Source organism: Belonocnema kinseyi, chromosome 7, assembly GCF_010883055.1.
Source record: "Belonocnema kinseyi isolate 2016_QV_RU_SX_M_011 chromosome 7, B_treatae_v1, whole genome shotgun sequence".
In the NCBI taxonomy this organism is placed as follows: Eukaryota; Metazoa; Arthropoda; class Insecta; order Hymenoptera; family Cynipidae; genus Belonocnema; species Belonocnema kinseyi.
Window position 1 is genome coordinate 102,938,618 of NC_046663.1, and position 7,061 is coordinate 102,945,678.

At 31.3% G+C, this 7,061-nt stretch overlaps 1 protein-coding gene across 1 annotated transcript in view; it reads left to right on the plus strand.

Moving 5' to 3' along the window:
• LOC117175806 (PDZ domain-containing protein 2-like) overlaps positions 1 to 7,061 on the plus strand; it is a 261,442-nt gene that overhangs the window by 45,257 nt on the left and 209,124 nt on the right. The gene's annotated exons all lie outside the window — the stretch shown is intronic.

The window sequence follows — 7,061 nt, forward strand, 5'->3', positions numbered from 1 at the left end:
CTCATTTATTCACTCAAAAAATTTGGTGCAGTTTGTTCCAATAGAAAAAAAATTATCCTTAAAAAATGGGGTGGCCCTATAAATATGGGACACACTGTAGTGTACAATAGGGTGGTCCAATAATGCATGGAAATTTTGTTTTGCTTGCTAGAGAACAACGACCTCCTCCCCCTATTTTATTCCAAATCCGAAAAGAGAAATTCCTTAATTTTTGTTGTTTTGTTTTGATTTCAAAAGGTGTCGGTTTTGACATAAAGTTTGCCATGTAAAATTTATGAGGAAACATCACTTTTTTAATTTTTAGAATAATTGTCTAGGTTTGAAAAAATGTCACGGGAAAGTATGGGGTCTGTAGAGAATTATACAACGAAGAATTTCATGTATGAGTACCTGAAACCTACCCTTAAAACCAAAAATGTCAATTCATTATGAAATCCGCCTTTTGAACACTGTATTTTCGTATTTTTTTACTTAAAATTATTATTATAGGTCTAGTGGAATATTTATTATCATTGGTTAATTAAATTTTTAATTATTTAAACAAATGGAATTTGTTTAAATAATTTTTTTTTGAAAATTCGTGTTTTTCCATACAAATTATTACTGTTAGTCTGGTGGAATATTTCTTAACATTGGTTCATTAATTTGTAATTGTTTAAACAAAAGAAATTTCTTTAAATAATTTTTGTTCAAAAATTCGTTTTTTTTTTCTTCAAAATTATTACTATTGGTCTAGTGGAATATTTATTAACATTGTTTTATTAATTTTCAATTTTTTAGACAAATGGAATTTATTTAAATAATTTTTTTATTAAAGATTAATGTTGTTTTTTTTTTTTCAAAAATTCGTTGAACTGGCAGTTTATTTTCATTAAGTGACATAAATTGATTTTCAAATATTTTTTAATTGTTGAAACAATAAATTATTATTTATTTATTCCATATTTGTAAATTAATGAATTAATGTTAGTAAATATTTCACTAAACCAATAGTAATAATTTTTAGGGAAAAAACGAATTAGAAAAAATTATTTAAACAAATTCCATTTGTTTAAACAATTAGAAATTATTGAATCAATGTTATTGAATATTCCAATTAGTAGTAATAATTTTAAAGGGGGGGACAAATGTCCGAAAAAATTATTTAAACAAATTCCATTTGATTAAATAAGTAAAAGTTGATTAACCAATGGTATTAAATATTCCACTAGACCATTATTAATAATTTTAAGTAAAAAAATCTGTCCACTTTTTGAATTTTTATCCAAAATGGCTGGCTAACGAACTTGACCTTTAGTTTAGAATACTAAACGAGTGTGCCAAAGGGCAATCTAATAGATAAATTTTTTTGAAAGTAATCGTGTTCACAGACAGACAGACAGACATACAGACAGACACATTCGTAAAAACCTGTTTTTCGGTTTCAGAGGGTCTCAAAACGTGGACATTTGATAAAAACTGGGGGGGGGGGGGGGGGGGGGGTCAAATTTTACACAAATCGAATACCTTCTCTGATGAGAATGTAAAAATACCAGAACATAGTGCTCCAAATGTCAATTTCATGAAGAATTGACGTTTTTAGTCCTAAGGGTAGTTTTCAGGTACTCTTGGGGGGTGTGTTAGGGATGTCAAACCCACATGTCTGATACATAAAATTCTTCATTAGATAATTCTCTAAAAGCCCCTATACTTTCCTGTTACATTTTTTCAAACCCTAAACAATTATTCCAAAAACTCAAAAAAGTGATTTTTGCTCATGCATTTTACATGGGAAACTTCAAGCAAAAATCGGACCTGTTAAAATAAAAAAGAAAAAAAAAAGAAAAAAAAAAAAAAAGAATGGAATTTCGTTTTGTGTCGGTACTGGCAGAGCATCCACTGCCTTTTGAATTTTGGAATGTTGACTTCAGATTCGTAATAAGCGACCCATAAAACCCCCGAGTATTCATTTTGAATCTACGGGACATTTTTTTACATCTTTTGTCGATTATATTGTATCGACCATTTCGAATTTTGAAAAATTCCAAAATTCGACTCTACATTCGTAATCAGCGACAAGAAAAATCTTCCGTGCATGACGTTTCAAGCAATTCGCATGTAAAGAAAAATGTGTGTAATTTTGGTTTTAATTTTAAGCTTGAAATTTTTAATATTTTGGAATATTTTTAAATACAAAATAGTTTAATTTTCAATGCTTATTTCTAAAATCTTGTGATTATTCAGGATTGAATTTGAGAAATTATTGTCTTAATTTTTCATTGCTTTAAATTTATTCTGAAGGCATTCAATTAAAAATGATTTAATTACAAATCCTTTAAACTAATAATTGTGTAACTACCAAGCCGTCTGATGTAATAATCTACGATTTCGAAGAATCTAAGAAAGCAGACAATTTTGCACGTTTAAAATTTAAATCAAGAAATTTTGTATATCTTAAATCTTAAATTATTAAATTTAAAACTGACTCAGATGGACCCCAAACAATTTAAAATATTAAAATCTTAAATTACTAAATTCAAAAGTTACTAACAAGGCTTTTAATACGAAAATTTGCAATTTTGACATACTCAATAGTGAAATGGTCTTCACATTTTTTACATTTAAATTTGAAACTAAAAAATTGTGCACCTTGAAATTAGAAATCTCCAAAAATTAAGAAAGTTAACGCCAAATATTTTTGAATTCGAGTTATCGAAGTGAAACAAATCTTATTCTCAAGGCTCTAAAAATTATAAACTGTTTTCAAATTGCGCATTAAAAACTATAATTTTCAATGGAAAATTTAGAAATTTAGAAAATGATAAATATATTATTTATAAGTATGTTATAATGTAGTAAAAAGTTACATTCTATATGATTGAATAGAGTTTTTTACTACAAAATTTGATATCTGCCAAAAAAATCAGTGTCATTTTTACCGTTCAAGTTTTTTTTGAAAACTTATTGAATGATATAAATTCTAATTGGAATATTTCGGAGTTAATTAATTTAAATTTGAGGCCTTAACTATTAAACAATTCCAAACTTCGTTTAAAAATTACAGCATTCTTAAATTAGGATCTTGAAACTAAGTTGTTAACAATAATTAATTTTTAAATGGTGCACCACCTTTTTTAATATTCAATCATTTTTGTATAAATCGTCAAATCAATAACTTAAAAATTAACGAAAAAGCATTTCCACATGAGTGCAATAACCTTATGCTACTTTAAGTGAGAGGACCAAACATTTTTATGATGTCAAACTGACGAGAAGTGAGCGGAACCATAAGAGCTTAAACGTAGACAAGGTGAATGAATAAATTCTAAGATTATTGTTATTATTACTATCAAGTTTATTAATTTTATTATCAAATAAAGTATCTAGATATTGAAATTCTCATGATTTGAAAATTTGAAATATTTTCTTCAAATTTATCAACATCTCTCGTTCTAACGATACTTTCGACCGCCAAGCTTCAATATTAATCCCTTACTGCGAAATTTGCAATTTGTTTCCGCTAATGATTTTTTGCATTATTTTTTTTACACACACACACACACACACACACACACATAAGGAAGCAAGTCGGAACCCGCATTAATACAGAGTGCATGACAAGTAATTACTTGCGATGATGATTTCTCTATACGAACGTGCGTCTATCGAGGTCATGGTCCCCACCGTTTTATTCAAGATGCGGATGTTGCTACTAACGTTTTGAGCGATTGTACATCTCCCACTGAAATACTTTCTTCCCCTCTCAGCTAATTTCCTCTATTCATTGACTTCTTTCATCTTTTTATAATTTGTAACCCTTTCTCTAACAGAATGGGTATATTGTGTTAATGAATCAGGCCTAACATATGGTTTCACAAGGTTGGATATTTTCGCGGGTTCTGTTCGATGGGGAACATCACATTAAGAATGTGGCGCTCTTGAGCCCGCGGCTACAAATTCCGTTACACGCACTTGTACGGTCATCTCCTCTTTACAGAGTCTGCCCACAACAACATTTTTATACAGTTAATCCACGGATTTCAAGACGTTGTCTTGCTTTTTTATAATTGTGGGAAATTAAAATGATACGGTTGATACACTTCAGATTTAAATTCATGTACTAAGTATAATAAAATGATATTGGATATGTTAATAATCGCCTTGTATGCATCATGTAATTAAAATCTCTGGAATCCTATCTTTTCTTCAAGTGCATCATATAACGGGGTTATCAGCCTCAAGAATAAAACGTTAGTTCTTTTTCTTTAAATTGAAGAGAGTACAGTGTATATTGTATGTTACATTTTACCAACTTCATTCCCTGGTTCACCATCTACAGTTCGCTCTCTAAATAATGCCACTCCGAATAGTGCCGTTTCTCCTCATTTTTGCTCGGTCGCATCCCCCACCATCGTGCTACGCTTCGAGCCCTGGCATTCCAAACCAGTCTCTCTGAATGGTGCCACTCAAATAAATGTACGAAAATAGAGTATGTACCGGGTGAATGCTTTATAGTGCATATAATAATTAATCGAATACTTAGCGAATCAATGCTTGTACAAAAACGACTCGTTTTTGTTGAATTAATATCGCGAAAAAAACATCCAAACACATACACTTCGTATTTGCAGGGGAAAAAAGAAAACTGAAGAGTGGCACTATTAAGGGATAGCAGTATTCTCTTGTTTTTTTTATTTTATTACATAAACCTTTACCCCTTTAATTTATTTGTTATATTTATTATTCCACTTTTATATAGGAACAGGGTTTACCCAATTTTTCTCCATTTCCCTAACCTCTAGATATTTAAATTTAAAAATACATCTAGATATTTTTTCTGTCAATCAGCTTCTCAACCTCTTCATTTATCGCTTCTTTCTAATTTGCAACTCTTTTGTGTTTGCCCTAAACGTTTTCCGCTTTCTTTTTTTTCTGTCCTCTCCTCGACAACTTTTAATTTTCTTAATTCCTCTGTTACTTTCATTACTTTCTGTTATCAAAATTTATTACTCTTTCTTTCCTCTTACTTGTACATGCATTTGTCGTCCTCTTTCTCTTCTGCATTTCTATTAATTTTACATCATTAGATTTCTTTTCATCCTTATTAATTTTATTCTTTGACCTTCTTTTTCTTCACTTGTCTGCTCATCATTATCCCTTATCCCTCTTCCTTTTTTGTCACTTTCCAGCATTAAAACTCCTTCAATTATCACTTTCAACCTTCTTTTACACATATTCATCTATTTGTTAACTTGATCAATTTCTCTGCCATATTTCATAATTCCGGTTATGTACTTCAGCCGCTTCAACATTTCCTCTATTGCATTTAACTTTCAGACTTATAAAAGTACCGTGAAACTCTTCTATAGCGCCAATTTTGGGGCTGACGGTGGGTGGCAACTAACTCATTATAGCCTGCTCCGCTTTCGTTTGTTCACGCCTGGCTGCTCGCCTGAGTAACAGCCGCAGACCCTGCGCACCCCACGCAGCACCTGCTACACCTACATGCAGTTCGGCGTCGATTCTCGGAAGGGCTATAGAAGGGAGGGCTATTGAAGATTTTCATTGTATAAAGTAAATTGGGAAGGTATCGCGAAAATTGTAAAGAGGTAAAGGTGACTATGTAAGAGTAATATTACAGGGAAAATTATTAGGCTAAGAGTAAATGCCAGACGGGGAGAGAATAATTGGGAAGAGGAAATTGAAGGGTAAAGTGGAGCACCAGCACAGAAAAAATTGGAGGTTCAGTAATGTTGTGGCTCAAGTAAAAAGTGGCATCCTTCAGAACTTAAGCTCGAAAGGAACTCTTTTTGAAACTTTCTCTTTAGTTCGTTGATAACCGGTAGATGGCCATTGGCGGATGTCGACGCCTTTAATTGCGCGTGCACCGAAAAGCACAGGTCTATTGGAAAACAATAAAAACTATGATTAATCATATATTGAACGTAATATTGCTTGTGTACATTATATTATTTATGTAGTTCCGCGCTTTTTAGTACATGTGCCGTTGAAAACGTTGGATTTTCAGCATAACCTTAAAAACATTAACATTTCATGTGCACTATCTTCTTTTCAAGATGCACTTATGTCTATAATTTTAGTTTTTTTATTAAAATTTTCTCAGTGCTAAATTATTTAATCCGAATTACGAAGTAAAATGTGCATCATTAAATTGTAAAATCTTCGAAGTCCACCAAGGTAAAGATGACAAAGAAGCCCAATTGGAACGGTTTGAATCCATATTTTAGGTTAATTTAGAAACCATTGATCATTTTGGGTTCCTTTTTAGCAAGAGAGGTGCCTTTTTGTTGCAGATCCTTTGGAACCAAAAATTTGTGCTCATAGAAAACTTGGTTCTTTCTGTGAAAAGTGGCGGGAAAAATACAATTAAATATATATGGAAAGAATGTAAAAAAACGAAAGAAAGAGAATTTTTTTATATTTAATAGAGGAGATGTTAAAAAGATGGTAGAAGTTTTCATTAAAAATAACAGAATGTCTAGAAAATATGATCTGCCTTTGGTGGAAAGAAAGATGCAATTTTTATTGAAGAAGACTGCAGAGGGGAATTTAAAAAAAAATAAATCTGATGGGTTGGGGAAAAAATTGACATTCAAACATGGGATGGGTGGAGATGTATGCGTGATTTATAGAAAATTGACAGAGTTAAAAAAGGGGGGGGGGGTTCAAAAGACAAGGATAAGAAGGGAGAAAAGATCGATGATAAAGGAGAGAGACGCTATGATTTTGGTACTTAGTATGGTTGAAAATGCAATATAAAGATTTTTATAAGAACAAGGTTATAGTTTTAATGTCTCTATTTTAAAATCGTTCTAAATGAGTTGCATAGTCTACCATTTTTTCCAAACATTTTCCCACAATTAAATTTCTTTTGACATCCCAATTTAGATGATATGTTTAGCAGGTTAGGAGTATTTATAGTCAATCTCACTTAAACTTCGTAAAATTCATCTGAATAGTATTGCATTAAAGAAAGTGCATCAGCGGCGGATCCAGGCCTTGGTCTCGGAGGGGGCGATCGGGGCGTATAAGTCGAAAAAAGAAAAAAAAAAAAAAAAAAA